Source organism: Protopterus annectens, chromosome 9.part0 (genome assembly GCF_019279795.1).
Source record: "Protopterus annectens isolate FY-2018-M chromosome 9.part0, PAN1.0, whole genome shotgun sequence".
Classification (NCBI taxonomy): Eukaryota; Metazoa; Chordata; order Ceratodontiformes; family Protopteridae; genus Protopterus; species Protopterus annectens.
The window spans coordinates 1,202,808,780-1,202,820,472 of NC_056743.1; the positions used below are offsets into that span (position 1 = coordinate 1,202,808,780).

General features: G+C 43.3%; 1 long non-coding RNA gene across 1 annotated transcript in view; it reads right to left on the reverse strand.

Annotated features, from left to right (window-relative positions):
• Positions 1-9,416, reverse strand: part of LOC122811938 — a 558,722-nt gene extending 549,306 nt beyond the window's left edge. The window contains exon 1 of the long non-coding RNA XR_006366316.1: positions 9,298-9,416. This is a non-coding gene — a long non-coding RNA (uncharacterized LOC122811938). The remainder of the gene's footprint in view (positions 1-9,297) is intronic.
• Between the last annotated feature and the right edge of the window lie 2,277 nt (positions 9,417-11,693).

The following is an 11,693-nucleotide window of genomic DNA, read 5'->3' on the forward strand; positions in this document are numbered from 1 at the left end:
CCCTGCTGGGAAGCATCCATGGTCCTGATGGCCTTGGGATGTCCTGGAAGGATGAATACCCACCCTTGGAATTTCCTTAACTAGAATAAATGTCCTTTGGGATGAGAAGGGGAATTTATAAATTTGAATTGGGAGGTCAAACCGAATGGCACTCTGGAGTCTCCTGAAAGGATTTCTAGCCCAAACTATCTGTTAGTTCTGCTCATTGGCACCAACTAACTTCTCTGGAGACCCCAACTGCACCACTTTTCAGCACTCACACCACTTTCACTCAAAGAAGAGACAAGTGCCCCTACTTTTCTCAGAATCTCTAGTTTTACCACTTGCTGAAAGGCTGATGCTGAGTCTTCTCTTGAGTACCATTCCCCCTGTGGGAACTTCCTCCACGCCTTCCTGCTGAGTCTCCACGCGGTGTCCTGGAAAGATGTGGGACATTTTCTCGACTTTTCCATGATTAGGAACTGGATGGGGGATAAGGAAACAGATTCCAAAAGGGTCTTTTCCCTCCCTCACCTCTCTGGGGCCAAACAAAACCATAAACCTGCACATTGCATCTTTATGAACAAAGACAAACTGCATCACAAAATTCCACAAAATCACAGGTATCAATGTTCCACACAGACCATTAACCCATCCTGAATCCCCTGAAGTGAAGTTCCTTCTAATGCCTTCCTGATGTATTATTGAAGAATGCCCAATAATTGCAGGGTAGGCAGAAAAGAGGATCCATGAGGAACTGACACACAGAAAGAAACGGAAGCCAGCCCTAATCAGATCAGCTTCTTAATCACATCCTGTAATCATGTCCTTTGTGCCAGACAGTTGCTGAGTTGTAAAGACTGTGCCAGACAGTTAAAGCAAACACAAGCTCTGAATCTGTCCAACGCCCACTGACTCTTCGCATCTTCCTTCATCTGACTTTCTTCCTATCTCCTTCTTAGTGGCCAAGACCATAAGCCTTCCAGCCATGACCATAGCATCAACAGGCCCACCCTTGGACCAAAACTGTTTATCCTTTGGAGCCGTCATGATTTTACTGGGCTTCCTAGGAATTGGCTTAATGGTGTCTGGATCTTTCCATGCCTGCTGGGGAGGAAAAAATAGGAGGTAGATGGAAGGGGCAAGGTCACCCAGGAATGCCCACATGGATATAATAAGCCAGTTTCAGAAATTCCAGCCAAAAGAAGAGCTCACCTTTTCTAGCCAGCTTCTGTTTCAGGATTTCTAGGATACAATTCATATATATCACCAGGAGGTGACCATAGGGACATCAAAAATCTGTATCAAAGTCACAATTTCTTAAATGAAAGAAATGGGGAAATCTAAACAGCCTCTTAGGTTTTCCTCTCCTTCACTCTCAGCGGTTCACGGGAAGATCTGGAGATCGAAGAAGAGTTTTGGACAGATTGAGATGGTTTTGGGCTGCCCATGTGAGGGAGAGAGGAGAGAGACAGTGGATGCAGAGACAGGACAGATGAAGACAAAGGATATGAGGGGATAGACACCATCTGATGGCAAGTGCAGACAGGCTCTCTCCTGCTGCAGCCACCTCAGTCCATAGGAGAAATAGATCCCTCCCAGATCACAGCAAGTCGCTGATGCAAAATCCCATCCTGCCGAGGACATTCCACTCAAAGCTGAAATTAGGGCCGAACTGACCACTACCGAGGCTCTGAGGTATAGAGATGGCTCCAAATTCCTTGCAGTCAAATGAAGCACCTCAGACCCAACATGGTGAGAATTGGCTCCAAGAGCTTTCTTGATCTAAATGAACCAAAGAGCTCAGAGCAAACCACAGATCAGGGGATAAAGGTATCCTCGGATCCAAAGCTGATGGGCCCAGGCGACTCAAATCCAAGGGCTCCAAAACCTTGAAAAGAGTTGGAGGAGGAACTGACAAAGGTGGGAGTAATGGATGTAGTAATCTCCTGACCCATTTGTGTTGGAGCTGAAAAGATAACTGTCTGGTTCTGCACCTAAAAGATCTTTCTCACTAAATTCGCCACATCCTCTTCCATAATGCTTCTGGAAGAGTGAGTGGACATACCTGAAAGAGATTTTGGTCTCTCCTAAAAAGGAGATGGGATGCTGGACGGAAATGGGTTCACAGAGTGAATATCTAGTTCTGGGAAAAATTATCACATCAGCAGTTCTTTTTGTCGGATCCCAGCGTGTCTGATCAGACTGGTCTTCAAATTTCATAGTTTTCAAATCCAAATAGACAGTCGGATCAAAGGACTATTATCTTCTGTTTCTGAAACAAAGTAGTCGGATCTAGAAATTGTTGTCTTTTCTATTTCAGAACTGAGGTATCCAATGGATCTGAAAAAGATCTTAACATATTTCTCCAAACTCCTAGAAGAGGATGCTGAGGTGTTTGGAGCAAAGACATTTTTCTCAATTTCTGAGGAGAAGCTACAGATAAGTGGCTCGCTAAAGAACAGAAATAATCCTTTCAATATAAGTTAGTTCTTGCATTCAACCAGGACCCTTTGGTTGTACGCATGACAAACAGAACAGCCTTTTGGAAATGAAAGCGTCCAAGACAATACACAGAGTATGCGAGTCAGAAGGAGGTATTTTCTGACTGCATTTACCACATTTTTTAAAGCCTGCTGGGCTTTTTTTTTTCCAATATCCTTAAAAAACAAACAAAAAAAAAAACGGATGTTAGGAACAAAATACCAACAATAACAGAAACAAGTACACTGTAGAACTGTAATTATCAGAAGAATCTAATTAACAGCAAATTATTTAAAAGGATCATAAAAAAAGTTCTTTCATTTTCAAAAAAAGGAGGGGGAAGAAAAACTACCTACAAAAGTAGCCAAAAGCCACGACAAGCATAGAAGACAGAAAAAGGGTAAAGGCAGAAAAATTACCAACAATAGTAATTTACAGAATACACCAGTACAAGATGAAAGATAACTATAAAAAAAAAAGTTGAGAGATTAACAAGAAAAAAATTACTTATCTACACTTGAAGCTCAAGACTCTATAACCACACGTCATTCACTGTGAGGCAGCAAATGAGATCCGAGGTATTTGGAGTTGGTGCATTCTGGGGTAAGGGAGAAGCTAGAGAGCTCAAAGTTGCCACAAACTTTTGCAGCAGCAGAGTCAAATAGTACAGTTTCGTACACTTACCATAAAATGTAGATGTGCGAGTGTATTCACTGTTGCAGTCATCACATTTGGGTTATCTGCTTGCAGGTAGCCTTCAGTCTTGCCTGATTATCAAAGTCTTGGGTCCTGCGTCAGTTGCCGTCTCATCTTCCATGACGACAGGTAGTCAGGGGTATAAAGGATGCAGCCGATGCCATTACATCAGTTTTTCTTGCCCCAGATGTCAAGTGTCCCCATAATGGGAAGCAATTATATACAAGGTTACACCTCCAACAAAAAAGCAAATACACCAAAAAGCTTAAAGCATAGTAAGCAAGAACACAGGTATAGTCAATAGAAGTAAGGGGGCTGGAGGGAGGGTAACTAGGACTGCAACAGTGAATACACTCGAACATCTACATTTATGGTAAGTGTACACAACTGTACTATGTTCTTCGTGTTTCACTGTTGCAGTCATCACATTTGGGTAGATTCCCAAAGCTAAGGATGGGAGGAGGTAATCAGATAGCACTAGGACCAACTATAAGGCCCTGCAGGACTGCAGTGGCAAAGCAAGCTCTGGATTTAGAAAAAGTTGGCAAGTGGTAATGCTTGGTGAAGGTATGTACAGAACTCCAGGTAGCAGCTTCTAGGATGTCCCTGGTAGGGACACCTCTGAGAAAGGCTGTAGAGGTAGATGCAGCCTTGGTTAAATGTGGTCTTATCCCCTGTGGGGTAGGTTTTCCATGGTGCTTATAGCAGTAATGAATGCAATGGCTTATTCACTTAGAAATGGTTTGCTTTGAAATGGCCTTCCCCTCTGTCCTTGCAGCAAATACAACCAGCAGCTGTTCAGATTTCCTGAGAGGCATAGTCCTGTCCAAATGAAATCTAAGTTGTCTGTGCACGTCCAAGGAGTGCAGTAATCGTTCCCCTTTGTTCTGTGGATTAGGAAAGAAGGTTGGCAAATGAATGGACTGATTAAGGCCCACATTGGATACCACCTTGGGCATAAAGAAGGGACTGTCCTGAGGGACACCCTGTCCACATGAAAGGTGATGAAAGGCTCCATTGCCATGAGGGCCTGTAATTCAGACACCCTTCTTGCTGAAGTGATGGCTAGAAGAAAGGCTGTTTTCCAAGAAAGGAATTTCAACCCTGCATTTGCAGCCGGCTCAAAGGGGGGGGGGGGGGTAAAGTGAGCTTTTACAATACAAAATTAAGGTCCCAGGCTACAGTAGGGCTCTCCTGGGTGGTCTTAGGTTTTTGGCCCCTCTGAGGAATTGCGTCAGCAATGGGTGAGATAAGAGGGGTGGCTCTGTATTGTAATGTGCTGAAATGGCGTGAATTTTGATGGAAGAAAAGGAAAGGCCCCTGTGAAGCATCTCAGTTAAGTACTGCAGAATAAGAGGTAAATTGGGCACCGCTGTGCCCATCCCCTGAGTTTTGCTCCAGGAACAGAATCTTTTTCATTTTTCAGCATAGGATTTTCTAGTACCAAGCCCTCCTTGCCTCCAGAATGACATCCATCACTTGCTTACTGAGGGATGGTAATGGAGAGATCAGGTAATTAGCCAGGATGCAAGGTTCAGGGTTTGAAACTGTGGGTGTAGAATCTGGCCCTCCTGCTGGGACAGCAAGGTAGGGGTCTGAGGCAGGTGCCAGCAGTGACACGCTGTGCAAAAGGGGGTACACCAGTGTTGGCATAGCCAGTCTGGTACAATCAGTATTGTCCTTGGTTTGTCCTGTTTGATCTTTAGTAGCACTTTGGAGAGGAGAGACAGAGGGGGAAAGGCATAAACTGCTGGGTTTTTCCAGGTGAAGGACAGGGCATCCACTTTCCAAGCTTGACTATGGGAAGTCCTTGTGCAGAATTTGTCCAATTGGTAGTTCTGAGGGGAGGCAAACAGGTCCGTCTCTGGGCTCCCCCATTTGTTTTTCAACATGTTGAATATCTTTGGTTCCAGTTTCCACTCATGTGGGTTCATGAGATTTCTGCGTAGGTCGTCTGCCAGTGTATTTAGCTTTCCTGGCAGGAAGTGAGCCTGTAAGTGCACTTGGTAGCTCAAGGCTGTGTTCAACAGAGCCATGGCTAGTCTGCAGAGATGGTATGAGTGGGTTCCCCCCTGCTTGTTTATGTACCACATAACAGTAGTGTTGTCAGTCTTTACCAATAATTGTCCTGGAAGAATGTGGTCCTTGAAGGCTGTCAGAGCATTCTGTACAGCTAACATTTCTTTTTGATTGATATGTAGGTCCATTTGCCCTGAATGCACTGCCCTGCCAAGTGAGCCCCCCCCCATGCATAGTCCGATGAGCCTGTTAGGGTTTGGGCGGCAGGGGGTAGAGTGAATGGCAGTCCCTTGTTTTGGTGGCAGGACTTTGCCCACCAAAGGAACTCTATCTTTAGACAAGGTATGATAGGAATCACTGATTCTAGATCCTGAGAATGTTGACACCATAGGCTTTTTAGATACCATTGTAGTTTCCTCATATGCAGTCTTGCATGGAATTAGTAGAATGCAAGAGGCCATGAACCCCAGAGCTTGCAGCATTTTCCTTGCAGACAGCTGGGTCTTTGTGGCCAGTAGTTTGAAGTAGGCTGTGAAATGAACTTGTTTCTCTGGCGTGAGGTAGGCCATCTGGAAAGTTGTATTCAAGCGTGCTTCCAGGAATACAATTTGTTGGCAGGGTACAAGATGTGATTTATTTTCGTTTATGGTGTACCCCAGAGAAGTTAGCAATTTCTTTACAAATGCCAAATGATGTAACAGTATGTCCTGCCTTTCTGCCTGAATTAGACAATCATCCAGGTATGGGTATATTTGAATATTTCTTTGCCTGCAAAATGCAATGACTGGAGCTAAGCACTTTGTGAATACCCTGTGCTCAGTAGATAAGCCAAAGGGCAGTGCAGAGAACTGATAGTGCATGTAGCCTGCTATGAAGCATAGGTATCTTCTGCAAGACTCCTTTATTGGGATGTGCAGGTAGGCTTCCTATAAATTCAGTGTTGCCAACCAGGCATTTTTGCCTAGCATGGGAAGCAGCTGATGAAGAGTTAGCATCTTGATTTATGGGAGTACCAAAAATGTGTTTAGGATAGACAGGTCAAGGATAGGAAGCCAGGAATAGTCTTTTCTGTGTACCAGGAAAAGTCTTGAGTAGAAACATTGTCCCTATTCTTCTTCTGGGACAGGTTGAATAGCCCTGATACTTAAAAGAAAGAGAACTTGCTTTTGAGCCTCTGTCCACTGATTTGAGGGTAGGTCTTGCCAACCGTTTGGGGTTGGTAAGGAGTGGAAGTGGAATCTGTATCCTTGTGAAACAGAATTTAAAACCCATTTGTCCTGGGTAATGAGTTCCCAATTTTTTGCATGCAGGGCATTTTTTCTCCCTAAAGGAACAGTCAGTTGAGCAGGGCTTGGAAGGTTTAAAGTCACTTGAAAGAGTTTACCATTGGGGGGGGGGTCTTACTACTCCCTGCTTTAGAAGTGGGAGCCCCCCTCTGCTTAGACCTTTGAGTACCTTGGGACTGAAGCCTGGGTGTTCTGCTGGTTCTGGATTTGGACTGAGATGGTCTGGAAGAGGCAGGAAAGGACCAATTCTTCGAGAGGGCCAATGCCTACTAAATCTGGGTGGCTGTACTTGCAGGAAATCCAACACTTTGCATAGATTTAGCTTTTTCCTCCATCGTTTTAAGTACTTCTGCTTTGTTGCCAAACAGGCAGTCTTGATTTAAGGGAGCATCCTGTAATTTAGCTTTAACATGATCTGGCAAAGATAGCTCCTTAAGCCAAGCATGCCTTCTCAGTACAGACCCAGTGACAGCAGCCCTGCAAGATGCCTCTAATGAATCAAAACCACATTGCAAAGTATGTTTTCCAACTTGTTCACCAGAATGCATTAAATCCTGTAATTCTTTATTTTCAGCAGAGTCAGGAATCAACATCATTCTCTGTTTAAGCAATCCAATAATATGCTGCTGATACTTTAATATATGAAACTGACAGTTTAAGGCCCTAACGGCCAAAGTTGCAGAAGTGTATACTTTCTTAACCCATCTATCCAGCGCCCTGGAATCTCTATCAGAGGGGGTAGGGTTTTTGGCAGTAGTAGCCTTAATGCCCTTGGGTCCCTGTGAAATGGTCTCAGGATCTGCAGTACGATTTTTAAAGAGGAACTTGAGAGAGTCAGGTACCCTATATAATACCTATCAGGTTTTCTGGGAGCAGGAGGTAAAGTGTCAGGAGCCAGGCTAGATTCCGAGAAGGCATCATCTACAATGTCCAGAATAGGAGGGATAGCTAAAGACCTTGTTGAGGAAGGAGTAGAAATTCCCTAACCCTCTTTTTAAGAGTCAGAGTAATCCTGGCTTTCCCAGCAGAAATGCCAGGAGTATGCAAGGTTTCACCAAAAGAGAAATCCTCTGGAGGGGAAGCAGAGAGAATGAAGTCCTCTGCATCAGAATCCTCATAGGTAGATAACGGCAAATCCTGGTCAGAGAAAACAGAAATTTCACAATCCCGATCAGAAGAATCAGAAGGAAAGTCAGTCCTAGGTCTCTTAGAAGGAGAAGGTTGGCTTCCCCCGATTAGAGTAATAAGGTCTTCAGCCATTCTTATCAGTTGGTTTTTAGGCATAGGGGTCTGGGCATCGGTTTTCTGGGCATGGATAGAGATTTAGTCCTTGAAGAAGAAGAAGAAGAAGAAGAAGATGGCGTCAGTTTAATATGCAAGCCAGTAGGCCTGAATACACCTTCAGAAGCCAGTGCCTGAACAGCAGCTCCGGACCCATCCAAGGTAGAAACATCCGCAGGTTCCACAGTTGAAGCATCTTGCGGCATACCGGACTCCGAATGGGTCTCAGTAGAGGCCTGCGAATCTGAAGTATTGGGTATCAAGGGCTGCAAAAGCACCTCACCGAGTACTGGCGATCTGGCGACTAGCTTAGGCAAAGCATTGTCGGCAACTCTGGACCTGTGCGGTCTCTCGGTCTTATCTTTGCGTTTTTTTGGAATGTCTGTAGTCCGTTGGCTTACCAAAGCCATTTCTGGATAATTGAACAGAGTACCAAAGTATTTAGATGCGAAAATGAACAGACGACGAATAGTACGAGGTTTGAATAAAGCACAAAACCGACAGCGAGGCAAGTCGTGGTCTGGGCCTAGGCAAGGAATGCAGTACGAATAAAAATCTTTGAGATATTTGCTTTCCACAAGAAATACAATTGTTAACATTTACTGACATCGGTTTAGAGCAAGAAAAAGGATCCCCCAATGGGGTACTTAGCTTAGTTGAAGACTTCGGTTCTGAAACTCAAACGAAAATTTCAGGAGTTGGCCGACCGGCACTTGTGAACTGCTTCCGCTTCGGGCACCGCACGGCAATAGGCTGATGTAACGGCATCGGCTGCATGCTTTATACCCCTGACTACCTGACGTCATGGAAGATGAGACAGCAACCGATGCAGGACCCAAGACTTTGATAATCAGGCCGACTGAAGGCTACCTGCAAGCAGATAACCCAAATGTGATGACTGCAACAGTGAAACACAAAGAACATCCTATGGTTATGATCCAAACTCATCAGCTGAGGATAGAATGAAAACTGACATCAGATCATTACTTACATAGGAATATAGACTGAAGTGGACATTTCAAAGAATGAGAGAGCTCAGTATTTTAGATGCAAGCCATTAAGGTATGTATTAACATTTATATAAAATATTACTTGTATAAAGAGGCAGACAATTTTAAAGACTAAAGGCAGTGCAGAGCACTAAGGGCACACAAATCTAGCAGAAGGTGTCTAGAAGTTGACAAGGAAATTAGTTAAGGATCTAAGGTACTGGGAATATTAAGTTTTGAGGAAAACGTATAATGGATGACTATGGTAATGGATAATAGCCTTGAAATATTTATTAATCTCTGAGAAGTCATACTGAAAGTTAAAGCAGAACTAATAAAGTTGTTTAAAAACATTTTTAAAAAGCAAAGAAAAATGTGCCTAGATCATCCTGGACAAGGGATGAAGTATGGCGTTCATTTTAATTGTTAGCATAATTTACTGTCGAATATCATCTCCATAGCATTTCTATCTTCTACATGCATTCTAGACCTAAAAAATGAAGAGTTCATTAGCAGTTACCACCCAAAACTGAAACCAATAAATTCACTTGTCACGTTGACACCTTTCTGAAGAAGGGATGTAATTTGTGTCTTTGGGGTCATCAAGGAATTCAAAATCATTATCTGATTCAAGCACATCATCTAAAAACTCATCTTCCTCAGATGACTCCTCAGAATCTTCTTCACTATGAAAAAAGAAATGATAGAATCAATTGTGCAAGTGAACAAGATACTAACCATAACAACAAATCTTCTACAAAGACGGTCTTACGGCAATAAAATAAGACAGTTGATTTTCTTATTTTACCTTTATTCTCATCCACCCAACAATGATTTGATTTCAAGCAATACTGATGTCCTCCTTAGCAAATGGCAATGCAAGTCTTAGGTGGTTGCAGCTCTAAAGCTATTGGCCTGTGCCATAGTGCATATAAAAAATATGCACTATATTGTTTTTAGTCCAGCCAGTAGAACCTGCAAAGTACAAAAGTCAAATGAGCACAGCAGAATAAGCTATCTGCACAGATGTATGACTCTTCCTCTCAGAGGCCGTGGCGACAACCTGAAAAAGAGATGCATGTTCTTCAAGCAAGACACTAGCAGTACCGTAGCTCTGTGACATAGAAGAAAAAATGTTAAGTATGACCAAACTGATGACTGTTCAATTAGCAGCTTTGATGCTGGAAAGGACAAGAGGTGGGGTTAGGAGAAAGCAAATGCTGGTGCTCCTACCCTGAGGAGGAGGGATGGGTGGTTTGGTGGCTGCTTCACCACATGTAAGTGGGTAGGAGGAAACAACCTCATTAGGAAATGTAGGTTTGGATTACAAGGCTGGTTAAAGCAAACCTCATTAGCATATTAAAGAACTCCGTGCATAGGTAGGACATGGAAGGGCCCTATGGTGATGTGGGTGCCCATGTCGGCCACTATAGCACACTGTCAGGGCCAAAAACAGGAAAAAACCCTGAAGACTATCTGAACGGCCACCTCTACAAACAGCTCTTATCCTTCAAAGAATGAACGGACCAAATGTCTGCACATGGCTAATATAGTCAGCAGGCAGCAAAGTGATAAAAGCAATTAAAAAACATAAGAGGACTCTTGCAGGTACAAGACTAATGAGCAGAATCCCTAGCAATGCAACAGCATAGAAAAGCAGCACTGTGTAACAATGACAACCCCCTTGCACATCTGCCCCTTCAAACCCTGCATTACTCTAAGACTTAATGGCCACTTTGCATTGTTACAGAATAGGTCAATGGGAATAGGGTTCCTGTTTTACATATCCTGTATGCAGACATTCTTCAAAAAGGATAAAGTGAAAAATATTTTCATGTAATGACCTTTTACAATCACTGGCAATGTCTTGCAGGGTGCCTGTTGAAATCTCCAGAACATGTTAGAAGTGAAAAGGTGGGGGAGTAATATATACTTGGCCTGAGGCTGCAACATCAAGTTTCCTCTCTACTTTGAAGTGCAGCAACCTGAGAATTAGTGTATATATAAATGTAGATAATGTAACAAAGGTATGAAGGACACAGATTCCAATATCTAGATTGAGGTATAAAGGTGGTGAAGCCCACTTGCAAAAACTCTTTGGTGGTGGACTTCAGTTAAGATGAGGACAGAGTCACACACTACCTGCTAGCCCTTCCCTCTGTGCTAGACACAGTATTTGTTGTGCATGCATGCAAATTATTTATCAATTGATGGTGAAAATGGAAGATTGCCCTGTTTTGAGTGTGCTATAACCTAGATGACAAAAAGGGCACTTAGGAAAAGGAAACACAGCTGTTTAAATATTCAGTGCACCTGGACAGAAATCCAGCAAAACAGAATATTAAATGTTTACTGGACAATCAAAGACAAATGAATAACCCATAAAGTGCAATTAATTTAAACTATGGCAGAATATGAATTCCACTGTGACAATTTACGTGGATAAAGTCATCAAATTACAGTGGTTGATATAGAGACCAGAGATGTCAAGCATCAAGTGGGGCAAGACAAAGCCTATTTGGAATTAGTGGAGCCAAAACTGGGGGAGCTGGAAGACTGGAGTGCTGCCAAGGATCGCCATTTTACTGGCATTGCAGAAAAAGAGAAGGGTCCGGATTGGGCACAATATCTGAACCAGCAGCTAGTCACACGATCTGGGTTGCAGAACAATGTTCATATACAGGGCACTCACACAGTCTTCATCCCACAGCTGCACCTCAGGATGCCATGTCCTGTTTGTTTGAAACTTGCATCCTTACAGGTGAGATATCCTTGACCCTGTGGGTGCATGGTAAAATTCTTAAAACTGGAGAATCTTGTGTTCTTTGAGATCATAACTCAGCTGAGATGAGGATCAAGACAGCTGCTTTCCAACCTGCAATCAAGTTATGCAGCAAATTCAGTGGCATTGTATGCTGCTTTATTCAACACAGCTGAGACCATCTGCCAGGTAGATTGA